This window comes from Scomber japonicus, chromosome 5 (assembly GCF_027409825.1).
Source record: "Scomber japonicus isolate fScoJap1 chromosome 5, fScoJap1.pri, whole genome shotgun sequence".
Lineage (NCBI taxonomy): Eukaryota > Metazoa > Chordata > Actinopteri > Scombriformes > Scombridae > Scomber > Scomber japonicus.
The window spans coordinates 33,495,996-33,513,235 of record NC_070582.1 but is presented as its reverse complement, the minus strand read 5'-3'; positions in this window follow the sequence as shown (position 1 = coordinate 33,513,235).

The window sequence follows — 17,240 nt, the reverse complement described above, 5'->3', positions numbered from 1 at the left end:
TCCTCTTCGAAGTCTCTGTCATTAGCCTACTCTCCTTAATTGTCTCACTCCTGGACATGCGCTCTTGCCTAGCTTCCGGTGTGAGAATATGAATAAATGGTTGTTTTTGGTCCGTTTTTTCGTTCCTGTTGACTAGTGAATTTATTTTTGTTATATGAAATAGAAAATGAAAATGAAAGAAAAATGCAGTGTAATTCAATTTTTGTTTTTGTATTTCAAAACGAAAATCAAATAAACCAGTCGTTTTTTGTTTTTTAATTCCCATTCATGAACGGAAAATCCAAATACCAGAACATACACGGACCCTAAACCCAAGCATAAAAAGTTCCAATATTAACCAACCAATAATGCTGTATTACTATCACTGAATATTGTAATGGAAGACTTTTGGCAGAAAGAAAAGAAAAACGTTCATTCACATTTTGCTGATTCAATTTCATCTATATGAACATAACTTCTACAAGATGGGGTATTGTACACTGGGTTCATGACAGCTGTGTGATTGCACCAGAACAGTATAGGTGTGGCTGAAAAACGACAAAGAGGCTTCATAGAGCCGAGGGAAACTGCAGGTATGCTGATAATTCTGTGGGTTCATCACTCTAAGCAACACCTTTCACATTATATGTAGTCATTTCATCTGTTGTTCAAATAAAAATATCAATTACATCAGCATTAATAGTGAGTTCACCATTTACCAAGTCTTTAGAGGCAATTAGTCACATTTTCATGTTACCAATCTAGAATGTAGTCTAAATTGCATTTTACACATGGTGAGACATACTACTGTACCACCGTGCTTTTTACAGGCCACCAGAGAGAAGCAGAGGTGTGTCAAGGTTGACAGGCATGCTTACAAGCAGGGCCATAGCCAGCAACTGAGACATACTGATGCCATGAGTGATTGAATTCTTGACTAGACCCTCTAAAAGAATGAAGTAAAGAATAAACTTCAGGATTTTGCCTAATAATCCACTTAAATTGTTTCAAAGTCATCCTTAAAACCACATCATAATTTGTAACTGTAAAGAGTGAACTCCTTATCAGAACACTGAAATCATATGATGGGGACATGACCTCTTACTGATTTAGTGTTATAATGTGTAATTTCCACAACTGGCCTCTAGAGGGTAGTAATAACCAATTAAATGACTGTGAAATGTCAGATGAGAAGAAGAATACAGCATTCCTACAGCAGGAAATTCCAAAGTTGGTTGAATTATATTTCAGTGCTCAGTGGAGTTTCCTGCCACCTGTACAGGCTGAAGGATTCAGGCGTGACCCCTCTGGAATGGACCATGAAGTCTGTCATTTGGAGTATGTCTGGACTGCTGTCTCTGTTCAGCAGACATGCACTGATCATCACTGCTGGACCAGGAGACACAAGTCAGTTTATTTCATTTAAAATATGTTATCCATGTAAATGTAACACGATGGTGGCCTCTAAAGACAACTTCTACTCCACTACACTAAAACGCAACAGCCAGATGCAGTGCAATGTATATTATCAGCTGTCTAAATTATAAAGTGTTTCATCAAACTTAAAGGATTGGTTCTGATTTTTCTCAAGTGTATCAAAATATCGTCACCATACAGGATGTACACTGAAAAGAGCTGAATATGATGTAGCAGCAATTCTTCCTTCTCTGTCCTGTAAAATGGGATTTTGCCTGTTTGACTAACGATTACTGAAGTTGTACTCAGAGGCAGACTTGCCTGGAGCCCCATAAAATGCCGCTTTTTCTTGTATTCTGGTCATTTATTGTGTTTTTACAAAAATCCCGTCACAAAATAGCATCGGAGTGCCTAATTTTATCTAATCGGTCCAACTAGTGACACTAGTGCCAGTGGTATCATTGCGATAATAGCATAGCACAGCTACGTTACCTTACACATTTCTTCTGGAGATGATGGTAATGGAACTGACAGTGATTACATTGATACAGATAATAATCAAAAAAATGAAGGAAATGGAGATCAACAACTAACTGAAACTGATGAAGATAGCGAACAGTTGGATTTCATGATTAATACCATTCCGTCTTATACCGAGTGTGATAGTGACAGGGCACTCTGGCCCAAGCAGCTGACTGACAGAGAGGGCTGCTCAATAATCAAAACAGGGCCAGTTCAGGTCAAAGACAAAGATTTTCCACAAAACTAAAAGGGGCGCAGATTTACAAAGGCTTACTATTACATGGTCATGAAAAATGGCGAGAAGGTGAACAGGTCCTGGTTAGTGTATGGTGAAAGTGCAGACCGTGTTTTTTGCTTTTGTTGTCCCCTTTTTGGAAAACAAAAACAACTAAGTGAAGATGAATTTAATGATTAGAAAAATCTTGCAATGCATTTAACCACGCATGAAAGGTCTAACGAGCACAGGGAAAATGTTGATAGCTGGTTCCACCTCTCACATCGGCTTGATACAAACAAAGCAATAGATCATCAGAATCAAGACAAAATGAAGGTTGAAGCAAAGCACTGGAATGAGATTTTAATCAGGTTACTGGCAATCATCAACTTCATGGCAGAGAGAAACCTTCCTTTCCGAGGTCACTCTGACAAGCTGTACAAGTCAGGGAATGGAAATTTTCTGGGTAAAGTTCAGTTAATGGCTCAGTTTGATCCTGTTATGCGTGAGCAGCTGAAATGTATGTATCCAAGCTAAAGAAGCCAGTGACACGTATCTAAGCAGGTGCCACAATAGCGGAGTGTCAGATTGAAGCTGTCAAAGCTGGTCGATATCAGTTACCTGACATCCTAAAGGCATTGACTGCGCTAGAGGACCACGCCAAAGAAAAGCATTCCTGGGCATCTGCTTGGACATGCAGACCTGACCTTTTCTGTACGTAAGTACCATTGTCCATCCTGTGTTTGTGTTGATTATTGATTATTGTTTATTGGGTGGTCATCATTGCAATATATACTGTAGTTTAATTTCTATTTGTATATTTAAATCCAGTGGGGTTTTTGGTTAATTTAATAGTCCGATGATTAATTGCTGCTTGTGTAAACGATTGTTGCAGTGTTCTGTTTTTTTACATTTCGCACCTATGCAGTGCAGTGTTACATGTTCTGAAATTACAATAAACATTGCCCTGATGTACACACAGTGTTGTTTATATTCACGGTCATGAGTCTGAGTCATGCCTGTGTAGTACAGATACTTAGTACTGCAAAAAGACTCACTTGGAGTGATCGTTCACACTCACAGGAATAGACTTAGTTTAATGGAATGATTTAGAAGTTGCCAAATGACTTACTTTAACTAATTTCGTTAATTTATATAATTCAGATTTATAAAATATTACTTTTATGAGGGTCACAGTCACAGACTGTATAAACTTAGCATTTCATAATTGTGGTAGCAGCCATGCAGCAGATGTAATGAAGTCCACGCAGCACGCTGGATGCAAACTAATATTAAGCCTATAGCCTATTAATTATAATGTCGATGGACATAAATTGAGTTCTTTTGCATTAATAATAATAAAATACTCAAAAAATGTTGGGACTGGGAACCTATATACACTCAAAAAACCAACTTGTTATATTTACTTAATAAAATCCTCGTAACAATTTGCACACACAACACTACACTGAAAAAAGTGCAGTTTTGGTGCAGTAAACTCTATTAGAGTAACTGTCATAATTTCTACCTTGTATTTTTAAGATTCAGTAAGAACTAGAGTTTTTTAAGTAAAATTAAACATTTTATTAACGCAATACATGAATTATGGGGGAAGAGTAAGTTTTACTTCGGTTTCCTCATACTATTTAAATGTTTAATAGTTGTATGTACATAAACCTAGACATACTACTTATAAACTTTACTCTGAAAGTGTAGCATTTTGAAACGCATGCACGACGCATGCGCACAGTACAACAGGACTGACTGCATTTCGCAGGTAAGATATTACCGTTCTGTTTTAAATTTGTGATAATATATAAGTCTGCATGTAGTTTGATGCAAGATATGTCACTGTGCATAAGTTAATTTAAAGTTAGCACAACGCCACATTGGTCTGTGCTGGCTTGTTAGTGGGAGGGCTGCAGTTTTTCCCATTAAAAATAACTAAAGTTTGTGTCTGCACTAATTTGGGTTAACAACTTTTTTACTATTTTACTCAGGATTCATGTTTTTGTAGTTCAATGAAAGAATCAATTGTTCATTACAGGTTCTACTCGCAAATCTGTCATGTGTTAATTGTTTTATTTAGCTAGACAAAACAAAATGTTCATTTGTGTTTGTTCATGATACAGTTTATTTCTTATGAAGTCTTATTAAAATATTTTTCTATCTATCAACAGGAAGCAAATCAGAACAGAACATTATTCTCATCATTCAGGCAAGTACAAAATAATGTATGCATGATATGATATTGTTTTGTTATTTTCCCTTATTCATCCATTATAACGTAATATTAAAATTGTGACTGAATATTTTAGACCATTGTTTTAATACCACAAATTGTGTCTCTTCATTTTCAGGGTGCCCTTTGGAGGAGCCAGTGGACTTTGTGGACAGTTGGAGTTGAGGTCTAGGGAGAGGAGGTCATCAAAACGTTTAGAGCTCATAAAACATTATAGGTTGAAGCATCCACACACTGGTCAAGGCCGGTCACTACCCTGCTTGTACTCAGATTGTCCTTGTTTATTTAAAAGTTGGGGGGCACTTCATGCACATTTGTCTAGAAATTATACACAGACTCAACAGTCAGGGCAGATAGTTTCATTTTCGTGTCTTGTATGTAATTCATGTAGTTTTAACACAGAAGCAATATTTTGAACACCTCAGGACAAAACTGTTAATTGTGTTTTTAAAGATTGTGACTACAGTACGAATATATATTCAACTTTTGCTTCACGTAAAAGTAGGAAGCACAATCCTCACTGCATTGAAGATTTTAAAAATACTGTATTCCAGACACATTCAAGTCAGGCAAGTGAGGTAACAGAGGATAGTAGTTTGATTGAAAGTTCTTGAATATCTGAGTATTATATTTCAGTAATGAATGTTGAAACTCTGTTTCAGAGGGTTGTACGTTTTTCACTGCATATTTGAAAAGCACTATTCCAGATCTGTACTGCATGTACAGAAGTATTGGGACACCTGCACAATCTAATGCAATATTTATTTCCAGTACAACAGCTCTGCCAGCTTCTACTTTTGTTAAGCTTCTACATGCTCAGTTTTTATTTACATTGTCAGTGTCACAGCCCCAGCTGTGACTTCCTGAGTTTCCTTGTCTGTCTTATCTCCTCCCCTTGTGCTCCTCCCTTGTCGTTGTTTCCCTTTGCAGAGGCGGGGCCCAGTGGTGGAGGTTTGGCACACCTGGTTCTAATCACTCATCAACTGCAGTATAAAGACCCGGTTCATCTGTCCACCCTCTGCCAGATAGTTACGCTACTCATGTGGTAACGCTCGGCCGTATCCTCTAGTGACTTTGTGCTTGGTGAAGATTATTCTTTGTAGCGGCTAAGCCTAACACTTAAAGCCACTGAGGGGCTGCATAGACAGGCTAAAAAGTAATCGACGCGCTGGCTACTGCACTATTATAATTTGTGTCTAATGAAACAAACAGCTTCCGGTTTTGCTTTTTCCTTTGATGCGTTCTTTATTTCTCACCGTTTCAATGATCTTCAATATTATGCAAGTATTCATTGCCAGTGTATATAAAGTCCATTCAGCTGTCACATACAACAAACAAACATGACAGAGCCCGAAGCGGTCGAAAAACTGTGTGCTCATCCGTCCAGCAACACCTGACATCTGACAGAAAGTTCCTACCTATAAAGAAATGTACACCCAAAACCATGAGGACACCTACTGGCCCAATTTGGTACTTTGCCACACATTACATAGAAATGGCTCCTACATTCTTCGTAACCTCTCTCTCCTGTTCCCTCTACAGTTTGGCCTACCCCCACCCGCTGGTGCCCTGCCTCTGCCCCCCTTGGATCCCGTTCCCTGTGCACTGCCTTCCCACCTTGGACCTTCCCTGTGTAGCCGGAGCGGCCTACACACCCCGACTACACTGCGTTGTGTTCAGGTGCAAATTTGAGAGTCTGGACACAGGGACGCTCGACACAGAGGATGGCTGTCTGACTGGATTTCTTTTATTTCCTGTATTGTGTGATTTAAAATAAAAAGCAGAATGAGTCTCCACACTCTCCTTTAAAACAACCGCTCTCATTCAGGTTACCAGCAGACTGACGAGAGACGGACCTAACGTCACTGTCACTTCCCACAACCCTTCAAAATAAAAGCGCTGACTTCAAAATAAGATAATATACAAAACAAAGCCAAAATAAATAAAAGCGTCAGGATTACAATATTAGACAATGCCCAAGATGACACAATAATAAACAAAAATAACCCAAAACGTAAAGTAAAGAATTTTGGTGAAATTAATAATAATAAAAATATTGATATAACAAAAATATTAATATTAACAACCATCTCTTCTCTTGTATGTTACATTCACCCCACCTAATTTCTCCAAAATCTTGAACATATGAAGAAAACTGTATTTAGTATATCAGGCAATAACAAGAGAAAATAAATGTTCACATTCACTCCAATCAAGATGACCCCTTGAATCTGGTTCCTTAACACAGCATATAAAGCTACTTATGAAATAAGTTCAGAGAAGACAGGAGTTGATCAGGCTGCTGTCTCTCCTAGTAAATATGGTGCCTTGTACACCACATAAAATCTTGACACAACTCTACCAATGAGAACATTTACCACATCAAAATAAAATGCGAAAAAATAATACATTTATAAAAAAAAGCACTTCATAATATACCTGGCTGTGTTCCCTTTGTGCTTTAAAATAGGGTCAACAAAGACTGAGATTTTCGACTAAACCCACTCATAATACCCCTTGGAAGTGGTTTCTGCGCCATGTTTTCTATGAGACGATTAACTGCCTTAACAACCCTGCCTGCCCGTGTTCTGACAACATGTCCCTCAGGCCCTGAATTCTGTTCTGGTGCTTGATTACCACTCACTGTCTCAGGTAAGATGTTATCATGCCCTGCCCCACTCATGTTATGAACACTGGCTTGAGAGTCATTATGATCATCTGTTGTGGATGACCTGGAAACCACGTTGGAGTCAGGTGAGTCTCTCAGAGGTAAATCCTCCTCCCTCTGTTCAGCGATTCCACTGACTGTAGAGTTATCTTGGGAACCTGCACATGACAGCTGATCAGAGTTCCAGTTTGCGGATTGTGACATCTCATCCCCTTCTTCTGACTCTTTACCCTCCCCCAGTGACTCACAGCCAACATCCGATGACATGCACACCCATGAGTGGGTCCGATTCTCTGAAATTTCTTCCGGTAAACCACTCAAGGTCTCTGGTGACTGAGCCTGGGGCCTACTGCTCTCATCTGTGATGGCTGAATCAGGTTCTGCACTGCTTTGCTCGGGGATGGGTAGAAAGCTCACATCCAATATCAAATTCCGATGCACCACCTTGGTCTTTCCACTCTCGTCTTTGATTTTGTAGATGTGAGTTTGGGGGTTACAGTCTATGACAGTGTAGATTGTGGGCTCCCACTTATCTGCCAACTTTCTCTTTCCTCTCTCTGCTTTGTTAGCCAGCAAAACTCTATCCCCCACATTTAGACAGGTACCCCGGACCTTTTTGTTGTAGCCATCGGCTTGATGCTGCTGCTCTTTTCTTGCATGCTGCTGAGCAATACTAGCAGCTTCATGAAGGCTCGCCATCAGTTTGCTTGCATAGGTCTTGTAGTCAACCACATTGTCGTCTTTTAAGACCTGCTGGAAGATCATATCCACTGGGAGTCTAGGGACTCGACCAAACATTAGATAGAATGGGGCATATCCAGTAGTTTCATGCACAGTAGCATTGTAAGCAAAAGTCAGTGTCTGTATCTGCTGTGTCCAGTGCTGCTTTGCTGCCAGTGGTAAGGAACGCAGCATACTGCCAAGCGTCCTATTGAACCTTTCAGTCTGCCCGTTTCCCATAGGATGGTATGCAGTTGTGTGCGACTTTGCCACCCCTGAAAGACTGAGGAGTTCTGATGATGGAGTTTGCTTTCAAAATTGGCTCCTTGATCAGAATGGATTCGTTCTGGAAAGCCATATATGCAAAACACATTGTCCCACAGCTTCTTTGCAACCTGTTTTGCGGTCTGGTTCATGCAGGGGAAAGCATGAGCCAATTTTGTAAAGTGGTCAGTTACGACCAGGACATCCACTGACCTCTGCTTGTTATCCTCAGCACTCCAAAAATCTATACACACCAGCTCCATGGGTGCTGAGGTGCGGATGCTCTCCAGCGGGGCTCGAGCGGCTGGTTCAGGGGTTTTTGCAAGGATACATCGTTGGCAACATTTGACATAGTCCTTAATGTCTCTTTCCATTTGTGGCCAGAAAAAGCGTTGTCTGGCAAGGTGCAGTGTTCTGGCTTGTCCCTGATGCCCTGCAAGATCATGCACTCCAGAAAGGGCCCTGGCCTTACAGGTGGTTGGTAAGACGAGCTGGTACCTTGTGTGTCTAGTTGATGGGTCTTTTACTGTCCTATAGAGGACTCCATCTTGGACTTTCAGGCGATGCCACTGTTTGCATAATGCTCGTGCCTTGTGAGGTAAGTTGCTTCTCTCCCTCCTAGATGGTGGTTCTCCCCGTTCTACACACAGCAGGACCCCCTGGATGTCTGGGTCTGACTCCTGACTGTGACGGAGTTCCCCGAGTGATAGAGCTGGGAGTGCATCTTGTTCAGAGGGTGCCATCTGAGGAAGCACCTTAAGAAATTGTACTGCTCTTGACTCTGCACCCTTTTCCCACTCAATGTGAGCTTCACAGATGGACTTAACATCAGAGGAGCCCTGACTTCCAACTTGACTACCACAAGGGGCTTTTGTGGTTGCACAGACCTGTGCCTGAGAGCACTGAACCTTGCACCGGAAAACATCTTGCACTCCTTCCACCTTTGTAGCCTCAGCCTCTGCCAAAAGGTTTTCATATGGCTCACTGATCAGCCTTTGACTCACTGACCTGGAGAAGGGGTCTCTACTCAAGGCGTCCGCCACAATGTTCTTTGATCCAGGGATATGCTTGATGTTGAATATGTATGGGGACAGCTTGGCCACCCACCGCTGCTCACAGGCGTCAAGTTTGGGTTTTGTCATTAAATAGGTCAGTGGATTATTATCGGTCCACACCGTAAAAGTGTGCCCCTTCAACCAATGACCGAACTTTTCACAAACACTCCACTTGAGCGCTAAAAACTCCAAGCGATGGGCGGGATATCTCTTTTGTGAGCCAGTCAGAGTCTTGCTTGCGAAGGCAATTGGGCGGGCTTTTGTCTCACCCTCCTGTATTTGAGACAAAACCGCCCCAAGACCATCAAGAGAGGCGTCAATGGACAGGATCAGTGGTTTGGAGAAGTCTGGGTGGGTGAGGACCACACAATTTAAAAGCTTCTCTTTGAGGCTGAGGAAGGCAGAGTCACAATCGTCAGTCCAGTCTGCAGGTTTTAGCTTTCTGAAGACACCTGACCTCTGGTTTGATTTACCAATCTTCCCTCTCCGCTTTTGACCAGCTGTGAGGGCAAACAGAGGCTTGGCAATCGAGGAGCAGTTGGGAATGAAATGTTGGTAATAGAATATCATTCCAAGGAATGATTTCACTCTCCGAACTGAAGGTGTGTGGCCGTCATCCTCCATCAAGTCTTTCTTTGTCATCTTGACAATGACTTCCACTTTTCCTGAGTCAACAGCCACTCCATCACCATCGATAACATGACCGAGGAATTTCACAGACCGCCGCAGTAGGTGGCATTTTTTTGGACTCAGCTTCAGGTTGTGTTCTCTCAGCCTCTGAAAAACAGCCTCCAGTCTGTTGAGGGCCTCTTGCTCGGATGGGGCAAAGACCAGGAGGTCATCCAGATAACACAACAGGGTGCTAAAGTTGAGGTCACCAAAAATACTCAGCATCATTCTCATAAAGGATGCAGGGCTATTACAGAGACCTTGTGGCATTCTGTTATATTCATGCAAGCCCAGTGGTGTTGTGAAGGCGGTGTATTTTTTGTCTTCCTCATGCATGGACAGGTTGTAAAACCCAGATGTTAAATCCATGGTGCTGAAGACGGAGTTTCCGCCGAGGGCAGCAAGACAGTCTGCTTGATGAGGCAGAGGATGAGCATCCTTTATGGTCCTCGCATTCAGCCATCTGAAGTCTGTGCATATCCTGAGATCACCGTTCTTCTTCCAAACCATCACCAGAGGGGACGCAAATTCACTCACTGATTTTCGTATGATCCCCTGCTCTTCCATCTCAGTGAGGACTTGGCGTAGTTTTTGGTAGTGAGCTGGGGGCACTCTGCGATATGGCAGGCGGAAGGGGCGGTCATCTGTGAGCCGGATCCTGTGCACAAAGCCCTTGGCTTCTCCACAATCTAGATGGTGTTTCGAGAACACATCTTGATATTGTTCCAGCATTTCCACCAGCTGACTCTTGGTGGAATGGCTCACCTGGCAACCATCGATATCAACATCTCCCAGTCCAAGGTCTTTCAGTTTCTGTTTCGGGTCAGTTTTGTCAACGGTCTTATTTTGGTCATGTGTTGTCTTATCTGTGTCATTTTCTTTCTGACAGGAGTGTTGAAGCAATGTGAAGTCTTCAGCTGCCATGCAAGGAGAGACATCTGCTAGCTTGCAGTTTCTTTTTAAGGTGAGAGGCTTTTCTGTGATGTTCGTCACTCTCATAGGAGTCCAACCATCCCCCCACAGATGTGTGATCACTCTGCCTACCATAATGCCTCGAGGGGCACACTTTGATGAAGTAGGTTCCACCATCACTGTGCTGCCAGGCGACATAGGGACATTACTTGGTAGCCTGCCCCACAGCAGATACTCCTTTTGGGGTTGTAGTGTGACTGCCTGAGTCAATTTGACTGTGCCCACTTTGTCTGGCACGTCCTCCCCTCTCCACCTTGTGAGGCCAGCCATCATCTCCAAGAACTGTCCACACTCTGACAACTCCTGTCCATTGCATGAGATGAGTTTCCAGTATGTTTCATCGTTTTTCATCTGACGGACCACATACTTCAACAAGTTGGTACCTAGGATGATTTCGTCTCTCTGACCAGCAACCACTAGGACTGGCACCATGCACTTGATCCCATACAATTCCAACTCCATATCATACATGCACTTGGGGCTCACTTGTACTCCTCCACAGCCGACAAGGACAATGCGCTGTGCCATTTCTTGCTGTTGTGCCAGGATATTTTCAGATAAGAGTCTCTGTTCTGCCACCTCACTTATTGTGCATGCCATTGATCCTGAGTCGAGCAGTCCTTGTAGCTGAACAGAACCATTCACAGTCACCGGAGCATGAAATAGTTCATCAAAAGCTTCGACTCTGTTGATGTTTTGGACAATTACTGTACAGTCATCAGGCATGGCTTTGCACACATTTGAATACACCTCCTGTAAATCTTCACCACATTCGAGGGTTGTATCTTTGATGCCCACACTTCCCCTCTCCAGGCGTGAGCCCTTTAGTTTAAAGGTGCTGTATCGCGCCCTTCCCTGGGTTGAGATTGGTTGGAGTGAGGAGGGGCATTCTGTCCTGACCTGCGTTGTCGGCATTCTCTCCTCCAGTGACCTGGTCTGAAACAGTTCATGCACAAATTTTCCTGTCTGCAGTGCATCGTGGTAGAGTGGTCAACTGCCTGACAGACTTTACATCTCCTTTGGAAAGGATTTGCTTGCTCTCTGCTTGGTCCTGTGTTTATTGCTGACTGGGTTTTCTGCTCCAACACACGATTTAACAGACCAATGAGTGACTGAATGCAAGTGTTCTCAACTGGGGAAGTGGATGACGGCCCCATCATGCTTTGTTCACTGGTATGCTCCCTCACATTATCAGTAGTTGCGTCCTCCAGTGTTGACACCTGAGCATGTGCACCAAACTGCCTGTGATGTGGTGGGCGGCATGTTTTGTCCTGAATTTTTTTCTTGAACTCTCTCTGGTGTTCAATGAGATGCTCCTGTATTTCATGTGATGTCCACTTCTCTGATGTTTTGCATTTCAGGACATTAGCAAGTGCAGGGTCAGGGCAATGTTTTACAAACATCATGGTGACTTCATGAGCAGGATTCTCAATATTCCTCCCCTGTCTCCTCAGACACTCATCAGCTACATCCACTGCTTTGTTCAGACGGATCCAGTAGTCCATCGGATTCTCTGCAGTCAGAGGCAGGGTGTTATAGAAGTCTGCTAAGGGCATGGAGGAATATGTTACTTCACTGAAGTGCTGTTTGAGAATGTCAAAGATAAGCTTGGGGTCTTCAGCGGGCTTTAAAGAGGGGATGCTGCGGAGAGTCACCCTTACCACATCTTTAGCTTTTCCCACTAGTTTTGATATTATCTCGTGTGAGTGTTCATTTGGTGGAATACCCCTTTTCTTCAGATAAACATCCATAACTTCCTCCCATTCATGTACTGTATATTTGTCTGTTTCATCACCCCTGAAGTGTGGTGGCTCTTTGACATCTGCCTGCATTACAAGCTTCACCCCGGTCAGATTCAACTCAGGAGGACCTTCAGCCATGTTTACGCTTGGTGTAGGGGCACTTTTGTCACTCTAATTACCTGCAGTCTTCTGTATCTGGTTTGCAATGCTCTCCCCAATTTGATGTGCTAATTGAGTTATCAGGTTTCCTAAGTCTGGAGAGCTGAGGTCTTCGCTAGACTTGTGTTGCATGATAGGAGAAGTGTCAGTGTGCATGTGAGTGGAAAATGAGGTACGGGGATGCACTCAAACCTCTCCCTATGCCTGTGATGTTGGTGGCTGGATCACGTGTTTGTTGGTGTGGGCTAGTGATATCATGGTGCATGCGAGTGGAAGACAAAACTGGGTGACCTACTGTTTTGATACCCCTAACTGGAGTGGAATCACCCAAAAACCTGCCCCGCCCAAAAGTCATTGCCACAGCACCCTCATCTTCAGCCATATTAACCAGGTAAGTTGACTTACGGTTCAGGTCTTAGCATGACCTGAACCGGGCTCTGCGACCCGAACAGCGGTCTGCTTTCATAGTTTAATCTTTAGTTATTCTTTATCTAAGTTTTCCTAAGTTTTGTAATCTTGTAACTTTCACCAGCAACGTCTAGAGAAAAGGCCCTTTAAGTAAACACGTCATTAAGTTTTGCATTCAGCCTGTTTTTGACATTTTTGGTGATTTTGACGCTGAGATCTCTCTAGAAAGAGAGCTAGTTAAATTAGACCCTTCCTCCATCTTTCATCAACCTGAGAGAACTTTGAGCAGACAAACGCCTGTCAACCCTACGACTCATCATAACTGAGAGGAACAAAGTCTTCCAGCGGACAACGACCGGAACAAGGCAGTCTGACGAAGGCCAGCCGACCGATCTCCCCCGCCAGGACCGGCGATGCTCTGATCTTCCACTTGGTGTGCGTGCGCGCGGTTCTGGACAGCTGAGACCCTCCATCGATGAAAGTAGGAGCCAAATATTGCATTAATCAAGGGTTGATGTCAGATCGAGTAATTCAAATTTCCTTTAAAAGTAAGGCTCAGTAAAACTTATAGGCTAAGTTACTTAGTTTCCACATAATTACATATCTTTCATTTAAATTCATCATTCACCATCATCTTTCATTCATGTTGCTATATCAAGTAATCTCTTGAATTCATATTGCATTGTATCATTACATTTATTTATCCATCATTTATTAGTAGTGTGTAGTTAATAAAACCCATAAAACTCAATCAATTGTGTATGTCTATTCTTTGAAGTGATACAGGGGATCTATTGAACCGTAGAGCCACGAACTTTAGATATTTGACTGATTCAGAAATGTATTGATTTATTAATTATTATGATTTATTGATTTATTAATTGGCTAATCAAACAACCAATTAAGTAAAAATATTTTCCTTCATACGAAGGTGGTGCCCCTTATTACGAGAGCTATTTTCAATATGTCTTTAACATATATATAATCCGCTACAACTGCATACTACATCACTCATAATACTACACTACTTTTACTGTAATACTGCATACTACATCACTCATAATACTGCAGTACTTTTACTGTAATACTGCATACTACATCACTCATAATACTGCAGCACTTTTACTGTAATACTGAATATTACATCACTCATAATACTGCAGTACCTTTAGTGTAATACTGCATACTACATCACTCATAATACTGCACTACTTTTACTGTAATACTGCATACTACATCACTCATAATACTGCAATACTTTTACTGCAATACTGCATGTTCTGCTCTCAGAATATTTTTTATGATTTAAGGTACTTGAATTACTTGATTTAATGAATGTACTAGATTCAATTTATGGTAAGAAATTCTGCATAAGAAACACACACACTCGATCTGGAATTTTATTTTGAAGGCTACATAACGGTTTATACTTGCAGTAACGTAGCAACCAGCAGTAAGAAAGACGGCTGGTCACTCTGAATCGTCTTTTCTCATGCTCACGAAAGCATTGGCTGTAAGTTTGTTAATTTGAAGTAATATATAATATGTAATGATAAGTTAATAAGTTTAGTATTGTAATGTGTTATGTTTATTAACTAACTTAAGTCATACAAGAAGTTAAAAGTAATTTGAGAGCTGATGTAAAGTCATAAAGTGAGTGTTGCTCAGTGACGTGCGGTCAGGGGAGGCAGGTGAGGCCGTGCCTCACCTGTTATCATGGAAAAAGACTTAAAAATGAAAAAAAAATAATAAATGGTTATATTTGTCCAGTGATTTGCACTATAACGTTATTTTCTATCTAACTTTACCAGTTTCGGATTATTTTTAATTGAAAATCGCTGAATTTTCACATGTACTGATCAAACACTGAAAAGAGACGCGCAGTGAGGCAGCAGCGAGACGAGCCTCACCATGGATTGCGCAATAACTTGGTTTACTGCGCTGGCATGCTATGCAGTGAGACAGCACAGCTGTACAGCTGTCTCTCTGTATGTCGCTATTAACATGTTCAAACACTTTTGCTATATGAACTAAATTTCCATAGTTTAGCTGATGATATAATGTACAGTGTTTGTAGCGTGTTTCGTGTGCTGAGCAGCATAAAACGGCTGCAAAAAGTCACTAAGTGAAATATTATTACTGTTTATTAGTTTTCTTTAGCGTGTCGCTAAGGTTTTGTATTGTCTTTTATTTGTAGTTTCACTCGTGGTATTTCTACTAAAAATAAGGAAATAAAGGGAGCAAGACGCTCTGATCCTGGCTCAAGTGTGATGGCAAGAGTTTGGCTGACGATTAAACTGTGATAACGTACAAGAAGCACATAACACACAGGGAGAACAGTACAGTGAAAAGCTAAACTACAGTGAGTTGAAGAAACGACAAAAGACTCAAGCATGGCCACCAACAATGTATCCAGCGTCGTCGGAAGTGAAGCGGTAAACTTCAAAGAGAAACCACAACGACCTCCTTCCCCCAAGGCATCGGTTTACGCCACATCGAGAACTAGCGCTAGCTCCAAGCGTTCATCCTCCTCATACATGTCTGTCCTGGAGGCTGCCGCCAGAGCCAGAGCTTCAGCCGAAGCAGCAGCAACCAAGATAGCCTATGCTAAGAAACAGTTGGAAATTAAAAGGCGAAGAGCTGCTAGAAATAGAATTAGAAGAACTAGAAATTGAGAAAGAAGCAGTAGTTGCACGGGTGAAAGCAGAAGTTTTAGAAGCAGCTGCAGCTATAGAAAATGAAGATGTGTGAGAAGTGCAAGTGTGAGAAGTGATGTCCCGCCACCTGTGACTCAAAAGCGCACTGAAGATTATGTGCAATGCCAATCACAGCCCAGCTCACAGTCCCTTTCGCACTACAGTGGAGTCTGGCGCGAGAATAATGCCATACAGGGGCCACTGTCTGCAGCAGCTAACGACAAGCCCCCGCTGAACGCCTTTTAGACCACCAGTGAATGAGCGTGAGGAATGTAAGCAGTACCAAGAGGAGATCACCACGCAGTATTACAACTCCTCACCTCACAATGCAGTCAGACAGCGTGAGTACAGCCCAACAAGGCAGACCTTCTAGTGAAGTGGCTGGGTAAAGAGTCATCTGAACATGTGAAGCGGATCCGTGCTGTTTATGTCACAAACCCCAAAGCTGCCCTACATCTGTCCTGGGTCGTCTAGACTTAGGCTGGGTGATTATAGGTGAAGTGTGCCTCGACAACATTCACAAACCAACCCTGAGCGTCTTCAGAACACACGTGCTCCAGAATGGACGCCAGTCACTCTTCACTCCTTGCCACAACAGCATCAGCGTGAAAGAAAAACCGTGCTATGGCGGGGAGCACAGGTATGGCCACTCTACACACACACTGAAGCCTATACCAGCTGAGGAACAGCTTGGGCTGACTGTTTTCCAGCGAACAGACAGTGACAATAAGTGTGCCATGTCCTTTGAGGATGAACTCTTCTTGAAAATAATGGAAAAGGAGGTTTAGCAGGATGAAAAGAACAACTGGACAGCTCCCCTACCATTCAAGTCACCTCGTCCTCCACTCCCAAACAACAGAGAGCAAGCACTGTCCCGTCTCAGCTCTCTACGGCGCACTCTGAGCAAAAACGCTGAGATGAAGCAGCAGTTTTCCTCCTTCATGGAAAAGCTCTTTGAAAACAAGCATGCAGAAAAGGCACCGCCTATCAATGACACACAAGAACACTGGTACTTGCCCTTTTTCGGAGTGTATCACCCCCAGAAGCCTGGGCAAATACGAGTCGTGTTTGACTCAAGCGCTCAACTGCACAGCCTCTCCCTCAACTCAGTGCTGCCCTGATCTGAACAACACTCTCCTGGGTGTGTTGCTGCGTTTCAGGAAGGACCTTATTGCAGTCACTGCAGACATCCAGCAGATGTTTTATGGATTCCTGGTGAAGCTTGAGCACAGAGACTACCTCAGATTCCTGTGGTATAAAGACAATGACCTGTACAAAGAGATTCAAGAGTACCGAATGCGGGTACATGTCTTTTTGCAACAGCTCATCACCAGCAGTTGCTACCTACTGTCTCCGGCGAGCAGCTCAAAAAGGCAAAGCAATGTATGGCGCCGATACAGTGCAGTTTGTTCAGAGACACTTTTATGTGGATGATGGGCTGATATCAGTGCCTATAGAGTCTGCAGCCATAGATCTATTCAAACGTACCTGTGCGTCACTCGCAGAGTCCAACT